Genomic DNA, 20,419 nt, shown 5'->3' with positions numbered 1-20,419 from the left:
TTTCATAGAAGTAGTTTCTTATCTTAGGAAATGTGATACCATGCTGAATTTCAATGAGAATGCTCATTGTCATTGGTTGTGGCTGTTCTCCTTGCTTATCCGAGCTCTCTGTGTCTCTGTTTGTTCATTTTAATCCTTCTTTTTCATCTGCTCGTTTCCCCAAATGTCTGCTGGTCTCTGGTTCTCCATTTGATTTATGAAAGAATCATCACATTGGCTGGGAGAGGTAGCTGGAGTGTGAATACTCTTGAAGATGTGCAGGTTTGTTTATCGACAGGCCATCCCCTGAATGGGAAGGCTGGGATGACTTGATACACACCCCTGTTATTTTCCTTTTCTTGAACTTGGTTGAGCTAAACTGTCTCAACACTCCCTTATACTCCAAAAAAGCTTATACATAGACAGATAGAGGAAGGAAAGGATTAAGAAAATTAAAAAAAATTCCATCCCAAAGTGCATAAAGTACAAAAATCTATGTCAAGAATTCAAAATGAGACCTCCTAGGCAGTGAAAATCAGTATTAGGCCTATAGGGCCTAGATTCAGGGAAAATGCATTTTGATTTGCTGAGTGACACAAGTTTCCCATTCAATAATATTTTAGAAGAAACTTGAGTTCTTGTGAATGAGATAGAAGCATGATCTCAGGCAAAACAAACCCACAGCCTTTATCTGTATTATGCCCTAAATTAATCCCGCTTCAAAACACAGTTATGGAGCTGGGCATGGTGACACACACCTGTAACTCCAGCTATTTGGGAGGCTGAAGCAGGAGGATTGCTTGAACCCAGGTGTTCAAGACCAACCTGGGTGATACAATGAGACCCTGTCTAAACAAACAGTCAAAACTAGAGGGAAAATTATACATTGGAAGAATTCGGATCTTTAAGAGTAAATGTTTGGAAAAGGTTGATAATTTAGTGTACTATTCTGCCCTAAATGTTCTATCTACAGCCTAAGCTAAAAGGTTTACGAAGCTAAAAGGTTTATACAGATTGTCTCTGCTCAATTACTGACTTGGTTTCTGTGAAATGTTATTAGCTTTAAACAAATCTTATATTTGAAGTTGGTACGTGAGAGCCCCTTAAAACTCTTAATAATACAAGGTGAATAATGGTCATTAAGAAACAACAATCAACAAATTGTAAATTCTTTAGGTAGGAAAGTGTACTTTTATATATTTTTAGAATCTTGATTTAAATAAATGTTTACTTTATATTCCTTCTTACCTGAATCTAAAAAATGATAGATTTGTTAGTGGGAAATATTTGATCATAAAAGAGACTTAAACATCCATGGCTCAACTTTATCCAGAAAAGCAGAATGCTTTTCCAGGAATCTTGTGTTGCAGTGTTATAAAGACAACTTCCCTGGCAGTGGGGCAGGTACAGAAGCAAGAGACACATCCAGAGGGTCTCAGATGCTCATTTCAAGATGCATACTACCTGCAAGAATGAAGTCAGTGGAGATAAATGGGGGCACTTCTTGGAATGGCAGGGGTAGCATAAATTATTTTTAAGGTTTCATATTCAAGAGGCCAATAAGCCCACAGCTTAAGTATACAAATAAGTTTCACTTATATTTGTCTAGAACAATTTCATTTGGGGAACATATGATGGCCAAAAATTCCAAAGAGCCAAATAAAATATACTTAATGACACTTTTTTTGCGGGGGGGGGGACGGAGTCTCACTGTGTCACCAGGCTGGAGTGCAATGGTGCGATCTCAGCTCCCTGCAACCTCTTCGGCCTCCCGGGTTCAAGCGAATCTCCTGCCTCAGCCTCCCGAGTAGCTGGGACTACAGGCGGGCACCACCACCTGCCTCAGCCTCCCAAAGTGTTGGGATTATAGGCGTGAGCCACCACGCCCGGCCGCTTAATGACACTTTTAAGACTGCCCAGAGCCTAACTACATTTTGGGCATTTTCTGATTTATTCATTTTCTATGTGAGTAAGGAAAACAAGAAGGAAAATCATGTGAATAACAAGCAAGACTGTTGTCTTGGTCAAGGGACTGGTGACCAATGACCGATGCAGCATGCTAACCTCTGCAGGGAAATAGTTACACAAAGATAAAGTCAACTTGAGCACATGAATCTGCATGTACGGAAAATAAAGTATTTGATGCCAGTTATGAGGGCTTGATGCGCTACTGTGTGCAGCTCAGACTATTTAATTCACTGTCAGCCCGTGGGCTACCTATGTATTCTTGGTTAGGTGAATTTCTAGTGTTAGCCACCTAAAAGTTTACAAAATTGGCAAGGTCCAAAAAATGATTCTTTCAAACAATCATGAATTATTTTGTTTCTCATGCTTTTGGTGTCGTTTGTCTTTCAAACAATCATGAATTATTTTGTTTCTCATGCTTTTCGTGTCGTTTGAGAATCCATTACTGAATCCAAGGTCATGAAGATTTACGCCTATGTTTCTCTTAACAGTTTTATGGTTTCAGTTCTTATGTTTAGGTCATTGATCTATTTGAGTTAATTCTTATATATGGTGTGAGGTAGGTGTCCAACTTCATTATTTTACATGTAGATATCCATTTATCCCACCACCATTTGTTGAAGAGATAATTCTTCCCCCCATTGAATGGTCTAAGCCCCCTTGTCAAAAATCAATTAACTATAAAGGTGAGTTTATTTCTGGACTCTCAATTCTATCCCATTGTTCTATATGTCTGTGCATATGCCAGCACCACCCAATTTTGTTTACTGTAACTTTGTAGTAGATTTTGAAATTGAGAAGTATGAGTCTTCAACTTTGTACTTCTTTTTCAAGATCTTTTTATCTATATGAGGCCCCTTGTAATTCCATACAAATAGATAAATTAGGCTTCATCAAAATTTTAAAAATTTGCACAACAAAGGGCATTACCGAGAAAATTAAAAGAGATCCTTCTTGGCCGGGTGCAGTGACTCACGTCTGTAATCCCAGCACTTTGGAAGACTGGGGCCGGTGGATCATGAGGTCAGGAGATCGAGACCATCCTGGCTAACATGGTGAAACCCCATCTCTACTAAAAATACAAAAAATTAGCCAGGCGTGGTGGTACGTGCCTGTAATCCCAGCTACTCAGGAGGCTGAGGCAGGAGAATCGCTTGAACCCAGGAGGCAGAGGTTGCAGTGAGCCGAGATTGTGCCACAATACTCCAGCCTGGGTGACAGCACGAGACTCTGTCAAAAAAAAAAAAAAAAAAAAAAAAGAGATCCTATGGAATGGGAGGAAACATATATCTGAAAAGGATGTAGTATACAGAATATATAAAGAAACTCTTACAACTGAACAACAAAAATACAAACAAGCCAACTAAAAAATGAACAAAGAAGTTGGGTACAGTGGCGCATGCCTATAGTCCAAACTACCAGAGAGACTGAGGCAGGAAGATGGTTTGGGCCAGGAGTTCATGTCCAGCCTGGGCACCATAGCAAGACCCCATTTCTTAAAAAAAAAAAAAATAAAGACAAGGAACTTGAATAGATATTTCTGTACAGAATACATACAAGTGGCCAACAAGCACAGAAAAAGATGTCAACATCATTAGTCATTAGGGAAATGTAAATCAATGAAGTACCACAATGAAGTACCACTTCACACCCACTAGAATGGCTATTTTTAAAAAACAGAAAATAAAAAGTATTAGCAAAGCTAGAGAGAAACAGAAACCCTTGTGCATTGCTGGTGGTAATCTAAAATGGTACAAAATCTGCGGAAGGAATCAAAGATAGAATTACTGTATGATCCAGCAATTCCACTTTTGGTGGAAAAGAAAGAAAAGCGGGGACTCTAATAGATATTTGTGTGCCTGTGTTCACACAGCAGTATTACTCACAATAGCCCAAAGGTGGAAGCAACCCAAATGTCCATAGAAAAGATGAATGAATAAACAAAATGCAGTGTACATAGACAGGTGATGTAGTTTGGATATTTGTCCCTGCCCACATTTTGTGTTGAATTGTAAGCCCCAATGCTGGAGGTGGGGCCCGGTGGGAGGTGTTTGGATCATGGGGGCAGATCCCTTATGGCTTGGTGCTGTCTTTGCAAAGGTGAGTTAAGTTCTCGCAAGATCTGGTCATTTAAAATTGTGTGGCATTCCTCCTCCCCACACCCCCAACCTGCAACTCTATTCCTTCTGCTTTCACCATGTGAAGTGCCTGCTCCCTTTTTGTCTTCTGCCATGATTGTATGCCTCCTGAGGCCTCCCCAGAAGCAGACACCGCTATGGTTCCTGTACAACCTGCAGAACCATGAGCCAACTAAACCTCTTTTCTTATAAATTACGAAGTCTCCAGGATTTTTTTATAGCAATGCAAGAATGGACTATGGCAACAGAAATATTATTCAGTCTTAAATGGGAAGGAAACTCTAACACATGCTACAACACGGATGAACCTTGAGGACATTATGCTAAGTGAAATAAGCCAGTCAAAAAAGACAAATACTGTATGACTTCACTTATAGCGGGTACAGATAGCAGTCAAATTCACAGAGAGAAATAAGAATGGGAGTTGCCAGGGGCTAAGGGAATGGAAGAACGAGAGTTGTTGTTTTATGAGTATGGAGTTTGGGTTTTGCGAGATGAAAAGATTCTTAGAGATGGATGGTGGTGATGGTTGCATAACAACGTGAATTTACTTACTGCCACTGAATTAATTACGTGCCTGAAAATGATTTAAAAGGAAAATTGTATGTTATATATATTTTACCATAATAAAAAGATATGACTGTATGTATAAACATTTTTAGCAATAACCAAACCATGAATTAAAGACAATGTCCATCAAACATAATTGGCAGTGTTAGCTAGGCAGACAGCTCCTCCTTATTCATCCACACTATACAGTAAAAACAGCAAGGGTCAGCGGTTGCGGGGCAAGGAGAGGGAGAGCATTAGGGCAAATACCTAATGCATGCCGGGCTTAATACCTAGATGGCAGGTTGATAGGTGCAGCAAACCACCATGGCACGTGTATACCTATGTAGCAAACCTGCACATTCTGCATAAGTAGCCCAGAACTTAAAGTAAAATTTAAAATAAAGAAAAAGAAAAAAAAACAGCAAAGGTCTCATCTAATCTGACAAGATGAACAAAACAAAACTAATATCTTGAGAAGACCAATTAAAATGCACACCTTCATGCTGGCCTTAAGTTCCTACTGTATTACTGACTGTGTGAAGCCATCACTATTAGCCATGGCATCTAACACTCAGCCCCTAACCTGTGCTGCCCACACAGTGCCACTGGCCCCTCGAAATGCAGCTGGCTGAACTGAAATGTGCTGCCCTGGATTTTGAAAACTTAGAATAAAAAATTGTTTTTAACCTCATTCATAAATTCTGATATTGATTACAAGTTGAAATGATCATCTTTCATAGATTTGTGAGTATATCAGTACTTTACTGCCAGCCACAGCTGTGATCATCTTGCCATTTCAGACTGGGGAGACTAGGTGGCCATTGTCATTGCTGATCCTGTGAGAATGTAAAACTGGATAATATATGAAATGCAAAATATAACAAAATTTATATATATATACACACACACATATGTATATTTTTTTGAGACAAGGTCTCACTCTGTTGCCTAGGCTGGAGTGCAGTGCCTCGCTCATGGCTCACTATAGCCTCAATCTCCCGGGCTCAGGTGATCCTCCCACCTTAGCATCCCCAGTAGCTGGGACTACAGGCTCATGCCACCACACCTGGCTAACTTTTTGTATTTTTTGTAGAGACAGGGTTTCATCATGTTGCCCAGTCTGGTCTCGAAATGCTGGGCTCAAGCAATCCCCTTCCCTCAGCCTCCCAAACTGGTGGGATTACAAGTGTGAGCCACCTTGCCCAGCCTAAAAATATACTAGTTTCTTTTTTTTTTTTTTCTTTTTTTTTGAGACGGAGTCTCGCTCTGTCGCCTAGGCTGGAGTGCAGTGGCGCAATCTCGGCTCACTGCAAGCTCCGCCTCCCAGGTTCACGCCATTCTTCTGCCTCAGCCTCCTGAGTAGCTGGGACTACAGGCGCCTGCCACCACGCCCGGCTAATTTTTTGTATTTTTAGTAGAGACGGGGTTTCACCGTGTAAGCTAGGATGGTCTGGATCTCCTGACCTCGTGATCTGCCTGCATTGGCCTCCCAAAGTGCTAGGATTACAGGCGTGAGCCACCACGCCCGGCCAAAAATATATTACTTAAAATTAATTTCATCTTTTTACTTTTTAAAATGTGGTTACTACAAATACAAAATTACATATGTGGCTCACACGGTCTGTACTGCTGGAGAACATAAAAACAAATATCTATACTTTTTCCAGCACAGTTTAATAACACATAATGCTTAATCCAATGTGTTACAAAATTTAAATAAGCTTAATTTTTAAAAAATGCTTAGAATCCTCTTTTGAGGTTTTCTATTAATAGTGAAAGGCAAAAATCCATGAGCCACTGGAAAAACATTTATTTTCCCGCTGTGGTAAAATATATACAATAATCCACCATAATGTATGGTACAAACTAAAATTCACTTCTTTCTCAATATCTTATGGGAAGACATATAGAAAAAAAAAAAAACTGCTGACGGTGTGAAAAAAACCAATACAGTTGTTCCTTTGTATCTGCGAGGGATCGTTTCTAGGACACCTGTGAATACCAAACTACGTGACACTCAAGTCTCTTATAGGTAATGGAGTAGTACTTGCCTATAACCTATGCACATCCTCTTGGCTACTTTAAATCAGTTCTAGGTTACTTATCATACCTAATACAACTTAAATGCTATGTAAATAGCTGTTATGCTGCATCATTTAGGAAATAATGACATGAGAAAGAAAGTCTACATGTTCAGTATGGGCATAACCATCTTTATTCCCATTTTTTTTTCAACTGGTTGAATCTGCAGATGCGGATGCCACAGATACAGAGGGGCCAACCCTATTAGAAGTTACACACAGAGCTTTGCTAAATAGTTAGGCAAAAGTACAAATGTTCCCAATAAATCTCAGCTCATTTATTATTTGCTAGAATGATTCTCTTTCAACAATAAGATACTTTGATACATATATTCTTCTTTCAGTGCTTATTTATCCACTTATCTCTGTTCTTTTTCTCTCTCTCACTCCTGCTCCCTACTCAAATATCAATATCTTTGTCTCAGTCAATAGCAACAGGAAGGCAGGGACTTTTGGTTCATTCTCCAGCACTTCCATGCCTCTAGCCCAATGTCAGGTACATCAGAAACACTCAGCACATATTGATTATTTGCTGTGGAAATACATTTTTTTGTGTGTGATCCAACAAAGGAAAGTTGTAGCAGCGAAGAGAATTCAACTATAAAAAAGTAAATAAAGTGTTTTGAAAAACTCTACCTAAAACCACTCAAAGGTTGGCAATGGCAATTGAAATAAAAACTTACACAAAGATATGTGATAACATGATAGAAACAGAATGAGAGGTGAGTTTACTGCATCATTTATCACTACACTATTGCAGAAAAGATCTTGAAGCCAAAAGTAGGTGGGAGCTACTGGATAGCATGTACTTGGATATGTTATTTTTCATTTATAAAAATCAGACTTTTAAAATACAGTAGAATCTTTCCAATACTTTACATGGAGATGTGCAGCAACGATGAAAATATTTTCTATCACATAATGGTTCGCTAGTCACTCTGTAGCGAAAAAAAAAAAAAGAGTTGCAGAACTAATATCAAGATGCATATTTTTCTTTTATGCAGAAAGCGCTGTTCTAAGTTTATTGATGTTTTCTACTAGGTAGGTCTTCAGTAGCATGCCATATAGCAGAGCAGGTATTTTCCAAAAATATGCATACTTTCTTCATCCCTGTAATTTAAAGGTGAGAGACACAGTACCTGCTTTGGAAACCTAATCATCCTATAGAGACAGCATTTTGGAAAGGGACATATAAAAATGATTCCACCCTTACATGAGATAGCCCAAAGCAATGTAAATGTGTCCTTAAAATTAACTCTCCAATCAGTACAATTAAGAACCTGAAAATCAAATTTAAAAATTAATTTTAAAGGCTGCCCAAATGCAGGATTTCCTTGAATGTGGAACCATTTGACAAAAATACATGAATAAAATATATTTTTATTACATATCAAAAATATGTAGTGAGCATCAAAGATGATGAGAGACCAGGGAAGGACTCCCTGAAAAGTTGATGTGTTAGCAAAAATTTGAGAGAGGTAATGGCATGAACTCTGTGGAAACCTGTGTGTGGGTGGTGGGGTTCTTCTAGCAGAGAGAGCAGCAGGTGCAAACACAGACGCTTGTCCAACATACTCAAGACACATGGATAAATTCTTGAATGGAGAGAGAAAAGCAGATGAGGTCAGCAAAGTAAACGGGCCGGGACAGGCAGGTCATGGAGAGCTTTGTAAGCACAGGGAAAAGGTCAACTTTTATTCTAAGAAGAACAGGAGACAGCTGGAGGGTTTTGAGCAGAGAAGTGATAGGGTGGGACCTCCATTGTAAAAGTACCCCTTTGAGGGCCTGTAGGCTAAGGGTCGGGAGTGGAGGCAGCATTCCAGTCAGAAGTCTCCAGCAACAATCTTGATAAGTGCCAAGGGTGGCTTGTACCAGGGTACAGGCTGCAGAAGAGGTACATCAGCACCATCACTGCAACTACCTCGCCCGTGAGGGAGCCCACACCCTATCTTTGCTACTCTTCCTTCGCTGCTACTCTACTCACTCAGTCAGTGGGGGCATCTGAGATGCCATATCATTCATATACCAGCACCCCCAACTGCACACCCATGGCCAGGACCTCTCCCTAAAACTGCCGGCTTATATACCCCTCTCCTGCCTCAACATCTCCCCCTGGGTGCCATGCACACATCCCAAATAGAACATGTGCAAGTCTAAACACCCTGTAACACCCGAAACTGCTCCCCTATAGTTTTCTTTGCCTCAGTCAGTAGCAACATTATCCCTCCAGTCACCCAGGCCAAGAACTTTGAAGTCCTCCTTACCTCCTCTTGTTCTCTTATACTTCATGTCCACTCCATCAGCAACATTTGTCAGTGATATCTTCCAAACTCCTCCAGACCCCACCATGAATCAACTTCTCCATTGTTAGCAGGCTCTCCAGGCATTATCATCACTTACCTGGATGAGTGCAGCAGCCTGCTGGGTGATCAGTTTGCCTCAGGCCCTAAGCCACTCCAGTCAATTCTCCACTCAGGCTGCAGGACACGTCATTCCTATGCTCAAAACCCTCCATCATTGGCCCTGTCTCCCTGAGAGTAACAGCTAAGGGGCTCTGCTCCACACCTTACCCTCATTCTCACCATTATCCCCTAGCTCACTCAATTCCAGCCACACTGTATCCTTGCTCATGGACTCACCTGGCATGCTTCTGCCTCAGGACCTTTGCCCTGGCTGCTCCCACTACCCAGACCGTCTTCCCCTAGGTAATCAAAGGCCTCACTCTCTTGCCTCCCACAGGCCTGTGTTAAAATATCACCGGCTCAATGAGAATTTCCCTGACCACCCTATCTCAATTTTCAACCCTATCTTCAACCCAGTAGTCCATGGCATCTTCCCACTTTATTTTCTCCAGCGTACATTTGCTTTAGAACATAGTATGTAATTTCCTTTTTTAAAAAATTTGTGTTTACTTCCCCTATATTAAAAGCTCCTTAAGGGCTTTTTGTCTGTTCCATTCATTCCTGTCTCCCAGTGCTTGAACACTGCCTGGCCCATAAGAAGTGTGCAAGAAGCATTTATTCAGTCCATGTATGAATCTGTGTTTTGCTTCTAATGAGCACACTGGGAAGGGCAGGCTAAGCGACTTGCCTCAGGCAAGAACAACGTAAGCAAAGATCTCTGGCTTCACCTCTACTTTGCTGTAACATGTGTTTCTGTGGGCTGGGCAGGATCTCAGATGGGGCTTCCAGGCTGCAACCACAGAACACTAGTGCAGAACATGTGGCTATTTCACTGACAGGGCAGTGCTGCTACTTGGTGATTCCATGGCTCTCTGTTGTAGACGGATTAATGAAGCCAGACCAAGACCACGTGCCCCAGGCAGGCCCTGGGGAAGGACACAGCATGGAGCCTCTCACATACTGGAAGGAGAGTGCCACCGTGGGTCACCAGGGGAAAGCCATGTGAGGCGAGTCTGGAAAAGAGGCCATGCTGACATCACATGCGGCTTGTAGAGGGCAGAGGGCAGCCACTGAAGGGGCCCTGGCTTCCCTGTCAAGTGGACAATTTGGTCAAAAACAAAGGCAGCTTGGGCTAAGGTGAGAGCAGAGGAGGCAGAAAACAATTATGGTGACATCAACAGCAACTCGTGATGGGTCTGTGGGAAAAGGGGTTGAGGTAGACTGGAGGAGAAGGAAGCATCAGAGAAAACTCCTAAGGTTTCCAACTTACAGAACTGCATAGCTAGGATGAGATGATTTGCTGAGAGAATCCTGGACAAAAGACAGGTTTTATGGGAGGAATCATTGGCTTAATTTTCAGGATGCAGCCCTCCAAGTGCCTTTGGGACAGTCAGGGGCTCACATCAGGTAGACAGGTGGATACACGTCCAGGGCTAGCTATAGCATCTGGGATAGGAATGCACATTTGGGAGCTACCTGCATTGAGGTAGGGATGGAAACCAAGTGTGTGGATGAGATCGTTTGCAAGAACAAAGAGAAAGGAGTGGATGACTTGGACACAGCCTCAAGAGACTCCATAATTTGATGTTTGGTAAAAGCAGTGGATCTGCTTTTGTGAAATGGCACTAAGAAGTGAAGTCAAATGAGAAATGGCGAGTGCCTACTGGATGCAAAGCAATGCAAGTCACTGGTGAACCTGGCAAGAGGCGCTTCAATGGCACCACAGGGTAGAAGAAGATTGCAGTGGATTGAGAAGTGAGCATAAAATGTAGAAATTGAGACAGGCAGCTCAGAAACACTTCCTGAGACTTTGGTTGTGAATCAGAGGAAAGATTGTGAATTGGTGGCTACATGGTACACAGTTTTGATTTGTTAAGTTTTTAAAAATTAATTTTCAAATACAGATATATAGACAAGTATACATTTTAAAGAGAAGGTAACAGCTGAATTTACTAGCAAGATCAAATGTAAGTTCCTGCTGAGGGTCAAAAGGAAGTGCTATGGTCAGAGTGGGGAGGCTCCCTCTGGTCCCCCTAGAAATAAAAGGGTGTCCAGTCCTGAAAAGTCCTCCTGTGCCTGTGGAGCATAAGAAGAGTGATGGAAAAAGAGTGAAGTGACCTTGGATGATATCTGAACATGAGGTCAGAAGGAAGACAATGAACCAGGGGCCAACACCTTTGCTGAGTGAAGAACAATTTCCAGGAGGTCAGAAGAGAGCAAGGGCATACAGTAAGGACCTAAGAGCCATTAATCAATGAAAATTTATTTGTGTCTGCTCCATGGAGACCAGGCAGGTTAGCAATAGGAGGGAATAGTTACCAATGTGTCTAGAATCCAATGATCAATAACCTCATACAGTCCTAATACCTGAGGAGTTCTTGGCAGGCTTCCAGTCAAGGCCAGGATGCCCAGGATCTTTACACAGATGAACAGCTCAAGGCTAGAAAAACAAGAATATCAACCAAGGCATGTTCTTTCATATTCAAAACCGTATGAATTCAGAGTCAGGAACTCCTATGGGGAGATGAGTCTAATCAACAGAGGAAAGGAACATTGGCAAAAGGAGGAAAGTGGATTTAACCAGATAAAAAATAGAGTCCCGGTTGGTCCAATGAAAACAGAAAGATGTATAGGAGAAAAGGGAACATTTTAACATTCATTTGAGAGTGTGAGCTCTGGTAAATTAGAAAGGGCTGAAGCTGAAGCCAGAATTCCATCCAGAAATAAAGTACAACTCGAAGACAATGGGCTTCGTGCCAAGTTGTAAAAGAGAGGAATAAACCTGAGACACTGAGCAAGAGGAACCACTCAAATATTCATCAGAAAGCAACCACCCAAACAGCCTGAATCCTTATTACCTAGCTAGAATCCAGAGGTTCTAGGCAAGTTTCATCTTTAAGACACCTTTTGACTTACTTAGCTCTTAGTAGCCCCATTTTACAGATAAGAGAACTGAGGCTCTGGATGGTTAAAGTCACAGAGAATTGTTGCACAACTAGTGACAGAATCCACATTTGAACTCAAGTTTAGGTAAGTCCAAACACACATGGAAGAGGAACAGACAATCACAAGAGCCTAGGGGACCAGAAACGTGGTCTAGGCTTCGGTTAAAACAAGGAAGCTCTGGATGAACATTTCACGCCATGCAGGTATCTGGGGACAGAATCTTCATTAACGTTTTAGTGCACCTAGGCATAGTGATCATAGCTAATCTGGGAAAGCACTCAAACCAACCCAAATTAGTAACAACTGAACAAGGAGCGCTGGATTCTAAACTGTTGCAGAAGGAAGCCTTTCAGACTAACCTAAAATATTAAGAAGCAACTTTGAAACTTATAAAATATTCATTAAAAAAATGCAATGATGATGTTAGGCAGCGTATAATGGATAACTGTGTATGTTTTCTGACACATCAAAAATGCTATACATGCTTCATATAAGGTCCACACCAAAAGCTGAACTCTGAAAAACTACACCACAAGGTCAAGAAAACACATGCTTGGAGGAAAACATGGGTTATACTTACATCATGGGATATTTAATTCATGATTTGAATGTAGCCTTAACACTAGGGGCAAAAGTGTCCTCATAAGCCTGACCAGAGAAGGCTCAGGCCATGGGAGACTAGAGTCAGAATAAGGAGTCTCATTTGTCAGTCTTTGCCAGTCTTAAGAGAAGGTAATGGAAGACAAGATGATATTTAGTATTTACATGTCTTTCAATGCTGGGGTAAAAGACTCACAGTTTCTAATTAGTATAAGTTTCCTATTTAGTACAAGTGCTACAACCAAGAGGTCTGGGTTCCATCTGCAGTCTCAGGATTGCAGGGCAAGACCCTTCTGCCCCGAACATAGCTTCTGTTTCCATAATGGAAGTGGAACAATTCAGTGGAATCTGGAATTGTCCTAAAGGATAGAGAATACAACTGAATATTCTTTTTTTTTTTTTTTGAGACAGAGTCTCGCTCTGTCACCCAGGCTGGAGTGCAGTGGTGCGATCTTGGCTCACTGCAAGCTCCGCCTTCCAGGTTCACGCCATTCTCCTGCCTCAGCCTACTGAGTAGCTAGGACTACAGGCGTCTGCCACCACACCCGGCTAATTTTCTGTATTTTTTAGTAGAGATGGGGTTTCACAGTGTTAGCCAGGATGGTCTCGATCTCCTGACCTCGTGATCTGCCCGCCTCGGCCTCCCAAAGTGCTGGGATTACAGGCGTGAGCTACCTGCATTGAGGTAGGGATGGAAGCCAAGTGTGTGGATAAGATGGTTTGCAATTATGGTGCCTGGCCCTGAATATTCTTACAGAATGCCTCTGTAAGAATAAACGTATCACCAAAAAGTTACCATGCAAAAATCAACAATATTTTGTTTGAAATGCAACAAAATATGACAAAGTTGAATATTTCTACAATGTGGTAACTTAATTGGCTCATTGTTTCACATTAACTCACAATGGCAACTTACTCAACATGATTTTTTTCTCAATCACCAGAAATGGTCTCTTGTCAAAAGCATAAATTGAATGGTAGTGGAACATTTAGCATGTGACTAAATGATTTGAGTGGTCATTGGTAAGGGAGCAGCATTGTGATCAAGTGTTAACAAAATGGTACATAGTCAAAGAGAGACAGATATCAACTGATAGCTATTTAGTCAGAGAGATAGACAAATACATGGAAGTATGGTATACGCAATGTTTCATGCACAGTCGCTCCTCAACTTACCATGTGGCTATGTTCTGATAAACCCCTCATAAGTTGAAAATATCATGTCAAAAATGCATTTAATACAACTAACCTACTGTATACCATAGCTTAGCCTTGCCTACCTTAAACGTGCACAGAACACCTTCATTAGCCTACAGTTGCCCAAAGTCTTCTGGCAACATAGTCAATTATAGAGTATCAGTTATTTCCCTTGGTGATCATGGGGATAACTAACAGCTATGGCTCACTGCCACTGCCCGGCATAGTGAGAGAATATCATAAAATATATCACTGCATATCACCAGCCCAGGAAAATATCAAAAATTGAAGTACAGTTTCTACTGAATGTATATAGTAGTCCCACCATTGTAAAGTCAAAACATCATACATTGAAGCATTGCAAGTTATGAGCCATCTACAGATTTGTTCATATTAGTATATATAGAGCCAGATTGTGTTTTTTAACAGCTTCAGAAGACTCTGCTGAGGGATAAGCTATCATTTATTAACCACTTTCTTGCTATTTTCAGTCTTTTGCTCAATGAATAGCCTTATACTTAAATATTTCATGTTTCTGAGCCTATCTGTAGAGAAAACTCCTATAAATGGAAGTGCAGAATCAAACGGTAGGTACACTTCAAATTTGGTAGAGATTGCCTGTTGCTGTTGAAAATTACTATCAAGTTTTCCATCACCTGTCCCTTGATGGTGTATAAGTGCTATTTCCCCAAACCTTGCATAATATGGTGTATTATCAAACTCTTTGATCCCTTCCATTGAAACAAGATGTCTGTTTCTCATTACTGAATTAATTGCATTTACTTAATTTGGGTGACATTGAGCATCTTTTCTGTTAAAAGTGATTGGTATTTGTATCTTTGAAACCGGTGTGTTCTTGTTCTTTGCTCAGTTTTTAGTAGTTTGGAGGGATGGTATTATCTTAGATTAAGGCCATGGCTCTCCAGCTGTGCTTGAAAGATCAGCACTATCTCCTTCACTGGGACCTTGTTAGAAATGCCTGTTCCCCATTGAGTCAGATCAGCTGAATCAGAGTCACATGGGTTTGAAGTCAGCAATCTCAGGCTTAGCAAGGCCATCAGGTGATTCTGATGCTTACAAAATTTGAGAACCACTGTATTTTAAAAAATTAGGCCTCATCTGAAATATGTTGCAAATATCTTTCCTTTGATGTTATCTATTTTTTATTGTCTTCTGGACATAAATTTAAAATTTCTGTATATCCAATTTAACAAACTTTTCCTTTTTAGTATTTCAGTTTGAGTTCATCCTTAAAAAGTCCTCCCCTACTCTGAAACCACTAAAAATTCTCCCATATTTACCTCTTCATTTTTTATGTTTAAATATTTGTTACAACAACTTGATTTATTTCTGCATCTTGAAACTATTGTGTATGTGGAGGAATTTAAACTAGCATTTAAAGAATGCAAGAATAAAAAAGAGAGGCACAAAGCATTATATGTAAATCTGTAAAAGTTAAAAAAAAATAGATAAGCACATGGTTTTCATGATATTCAGAGAAATTCAAGTTCTTTTCAAAATCTAGGTTACCCAGCCATTTCTATTATCCAGTAGTTCTATCTCTTCTTGGCTTGCAAACATTTACACAGACCTTACTCAAAAGCTAATGTCAGTTTTACATTTTGTGGTCTGCTCCCATTCATTCTGTAATAAGAACCCAGTGAAGGCCAAAGAGGTCCCAAGAGAGAAGCATGAAGGTAAAGAGAAGGAAGCAAAAGCCTTAGTCAATCCCTTTTTAAGTGTCAGATGATTGTTTTATGGGCAAGGAGGCAATGAAATACTCCATTGATCATGTGTATGTGTGTATGTGTGTATGTGTGTGTGTGTATGCATATAATTGGGGTGGTAGGTAGCTGGGTGATAAGGCTGGGGAGATGAGTCTAAGTTTGTACAAAAATGGCACTGAGCTGGATTTTTTTATTCAAATAGAGATCTGAGTGGACTCCACCTGGATTTGCCCTCGATGCAGAAACCTGGATTCTGATCACTTTTCCTTTTTGTTCAGCATCTTCTAGAGAGAAACTCCCAAACTCAAAAGGCACAAAAGTGCTCCAATAAAACAATCAGAATGTAAGGATGACAGAGGAAGGAAATCTTCCTCCTTCAAAGGCTCCTTTGTCTGAGCTCTGATGATTATCTAAAGATGGTAAAGGAGGAAGGGCGTGTGTGTGTTTATTATGGGAAGGCCTAATGGAAAGTTCTTGCGTTCTTATTTTCTCAGAAAAATAATCACTTTGCAGACATTAATTAGCTTTAGAAAAATATTGCCCCAGATCCTTTCATACAAAACACTGCCCTCTTTAAGTCTCCTATCATAATTTCTGAGACAGAGAACCATGTGGTGGAAATCGTACCCACCCCACGAGCACTCACTGATCATGGAGGTATTCAGGGACTAGATAAAGAAATGGACATATTTTCATTAAGGTCATTCATTTCTGTGTTTCAAAAATCCGGTATTCATGGGTCAATTATAAAGCATGAGATTTCACCCTAAACTTTATCTAATGATGTCAAATAGAGACAAACATTGAAAATACTCATACCAGTAAAGCATAATACTAAAAGATCTGTGAAATATATTTTATTGCATAGTACAGAATAGCCCACTAGCTGTTCATTAGTTTTATAATGGGTTTGCTGCTGCTTGTTCAGTAAAAGAAATTATATGAGAATTGAATGACCCATAATGGGACTTGTGGACTAAGTTGCTGACCTCTACAATCAAGAATAATGTTGAAGCAAACCAGGGGGGCAGTACTTCTTGGGATAGAAGTTAGTAGTGGTGCAAAATGATGACGCCCATCAGGTATACCTGTTTCCTTTGTTTCTGCCACAATAAACCCCTAGGCTGCATGAGGGTTGGATCCCCCGTATCTACTCACTGGTTATTTTTCATAGAATCACAGGAATTATTTGATCTAATCCTTTTGTCTTTCTGATAAAGAAATAAGTAATAGATTCAAGACAGCACCACAGTTAATGGCAGGAAAGAGAAGGACACATAACTCACAGCAATCTGAGATCATTTGTATATTTATTTTTGATAGAGCTTAGTTGGTGATGGCGCTGAACATTTTAACTTTTAAATTACCGTCAATTGAGTAATGATCTATAGCTGTGCTGGACAATACAGTAGCCATCAGCTGCATGGGCTATTGAGCACTGGAAGCACAGCTAATCCAAATTGAGATGTCTTGTAAGTCCTCAGCAGGCATTAAAAAGGTAAAATATCTTATTAGTATTTTGCATGGATTATATCTAAATGGTCATTTTTATATGCTGGCTTAATTATATCATTAAAATTAATTTCAGCTGTTTCTCTTTACTTTTCCATTATGACCATTAGGACATTTTAAACTGTGCATGTGACTCACACATTTCAATTCTATTGTACAGTACTGATTTATAAGAAAACACTTCACTGCATTTAGGAGACAGCTATAAGGAATCTCTTTCCTAAATTTGCCAGTGGCTGAGAGCAAAGAAGGAGAGAATGAGGGAGCATTTGTTTTTAGTACTTCAAAGAGTCCTTCCCCGTCAGTGAGGAGAGACTTGCAAGCCATGTCATATAATGAAAACTAAAGCATTATTTGACACCAGTTAAATAACTTTAAGTTCATGTTTAAATATGTATGCATGAATTAGTAAATTTAACTCTTAAAAAGCCATCAGCAATTTTGACAACATAACAACCATCGTATTCCCTTTTGATTGAGCAGCTGTTTTCCTGGAAAAATCATAACCAAAATCAGTGTCCTACAAATCAGTTCTGCTCTTAAAAGGACATCTGTCCACTGTCAATACTCATACCAGGTAGATAGACTGATGATAGATAGAGCCAATCCACCACATGAGTGAGAATTGGGGATGATTGTTATCTGAATTGAAAGTTGCAGATCAACACCAAACACTTTTTTTACATAAAACAGCTGGCAGGCAACCACTCCACCCCAGACAATCGAATGCTCCTCTCACAAAGAAATTCTCTGGTGGAAAAATGTATGGCATTTGTCATAGGGAAATGATGATTTTGCATAAATAAATAGGTTAATTTTCAACATATCAACTCTGGTCTTCAAATTAGAAGAAGAATGAACAATACTTTTTATTATCACAGATACACTCTCTTTTTGACAAAAGCACCCCAGTTGTTTCTTAAAAGGTTTTAATTTTTCAGTAAGACATGCAGCATTTACCACTGAAATAATACATTTCCAATACAGTAAAAGTCGTGTGTGGTGTATAGGATACGAACAACATACAATAAATAATTTTTTTTTAAAAAAAGGTCTCCTCCATTCTTCTCATGAGGAAACTGCTTTGCTGAGAATGCTGGGTTGTTAGACAAAAGCTGAAAAGTGACTTCCACAACTTGGCATTCAACCTGTATATTTTCTCAGTGGCCTCTTAGGAACAATTCTATTAAAGCTGTAACAAAGAAAGATTCTGGAGGTTTCTACAATAACCATGAACACATACTTCCCATCTGCAGGGATCACTGAAGTGTGAGCAGCAGTTCTGTGCCTTGGTATAGACAGCAATTCCCCCTCCTTTCTCCTTCCTTTCCCTGTGCTTGCCCAGGACTATTACCAAATTAAATGCCATATGTTAAATGGGATGAAAATGTTTCCTTGCCACTGTATCTTTTATTTCTATAAAATGAACTATGTGTCTTCCTGTCCCCAGCCCACAAAGCCTCTTGCATTTCCAGAGATAGATAAAATTGTGGACAATTTTCAATTTCAGGCAACAACCAAGAAGAAAAAAAAGTATAATTCCCCTACAAATTTGTTAAATTTATTCTAATTTTATCCTCCCCTTTCCTCTCCCTCCCACTCCACCTCCTCAAATCCAAATGCCACTGGAAATGGAGCGCATTGTGACTGATTTGAAACATAAAATGCTCCAGACTTTTAGCGTTACCTAGAAAATCTTCCTCAAAAATAAAATTTTTGAAAATTTTTAGTTTGAAGCAGAAAAGTTCTGATATGCTGGACTAGCTTCTCACATCTGAAGGGATCCATTTAAAAGATAACAAGGGCAAATACGTAAAATAAATTCCTAGGGAAGGCAAGCTGTGTCTCTGCACAGTAGGAAGAAACTGAATTCTACCACAATGTTGTATTCCAACATTCAATGGATGTAACAGATGATTCACAGAGCTTCTAGTTTAAAAGTCTCCCAAACCCACATAGAATGTGAATTGGAGTTTCAAAGAGGAAAAACAGCATTTTTCAAGAGAGAAGGAGAGAAGCAGTTTCCCACACCGCCAGAAGCCAGCACTGCTTTTCAGGCGAGCCTGGGAGCTGTCAGCAGTCATTGTCATCTGATGGGAAACCACAGTCTTACAACTAAGGACTGGATGCAGCCCCTTGCCCATCTTCTGCTCTTACAACAAGGAAGCGGAAAGGAGCACATGTAGATATCATGAAACACATTCTTTAAGAAGACAAACAAAAGATGTAGACAGGTCTCAGCGAAGCGCATGAAGTGAAGCAGTCGAGGATGAAAGCATGCCGAACCAAACGGCAGTCTCTAGCGTGCTTGGCTTTTTTCTCACTTTAGACCACATCTTCTTACTCTTTTCCTAAATCCATTAAACTTCCACATTAACAGAAACACCTGCACAGTAGAATTTTCCAAAACGGTAAATCCTGTTTCGGAAGGAATCCCTAATAATACGTAAGATACAGATTTTTAAAAAAGAACATGTTTTAGACAAGGGCAGCATGATGCTCACCCTCCCTAACAAGGATACAGAAATGCAGGTTTCTTCCCCTCTTACCAACTCCAGTACACGCTGACTCGCCCTCCCTGAGAGCGGTAATCCCTTTCCAGGGGCTGTCAAACAATCATGCCAAAGCCGCCCGTGCCCCAATGCGGACGCAGCGAAGCAACGGCAGAAGGGGGAAATCGGTTACCTGGGGAAGAACACAACTCCGCTCAGAGCTTCTTCAGAGCTCCACTCGCGCAGGACAGGGCAGCGCAGGGTGTGTGGATGCGGCTCCTCCCGGAGGCAGGCGCAGCGCACTCCCTCCCGCCGCCGTGACGATGCTGTCAGCTGCTCACCCGCCGTGCGCACCGCCCGCCGGCCGTGCGCCCTGAGCCCAGCGCCCTCTCGCTCCACCGGCTCGCAGCCCCTGCACCTGCGCTGACCTGAGCCGCGCCGGCCTGGCACTGTCACCGCCGCTGCACGCTCCTCCTACTCTCTTCAATCTCTGCCTTCTCAGATGTGCCAACTGCTGCAGAGGCTGCTGCTCCTGCTTAAATGGCGCCTGCTCGCCTCCAAAGAGCTTTTAGGTGCCACCTACTGCATGCTCTTGGAATAGATGGCGAGGACTGGAATTATCTGATAATTTAATGAATTAAAATAATTCCATTGAAAGGGAACCAGATTCTTTTGTTCGCATTGCCAACTATAATCGCTACTAACCATATAGACTTTTTTTCCGTTTTCAGATTTTAACTTTTAAAAACCGACTCATTTAAAGGCAGACGAAATGCCCTGCCCCATACCATAGCCAACCACACAGCGTAGATTAATATATTCTAATTT

At 40.7% G+C, this 20,419-nt stretch overlaps 1 protein-coding gene across 1 annotated transcript in view; it reads right to left on the bottom strand.

The window, feature by feature from the left end:
• Window positions 1-19,831, bottom strand: part of DIRAS2 (DIRAS family GTPase 2) — a 33,083-nt gene extending 13,252 nt beyond the window's left edge. The window contains 1 exon segment of the mRNA NM_001133014.1: window positions 19,785-19,831. The gene's annotated coding sequence lies outside the window, so the exon portion shown is untranslated.
• Window positions 19,832-20,419: the final 588 nt, after the last annotated feature.

This window comes from Pongo abelii, chromosome 13 (genome assembly GCF_028885655.2).
Source record: "Pongo abelii isolate AG06213 chromosome 13, NHGRI_mPonAbe1-v2.0_pri, whole genome shotgun sequence".
NCBI classification, from domain to species: Eukaryota; Metazoa; Chordata; class Mammalia; order Primates; family Hominidae; genus Pongo; species Pongo abelii.
Note: the sequence above shows the minus strand (reverse complement) of the source record. Positions and strands in the feature narration are given on the sequence as shown.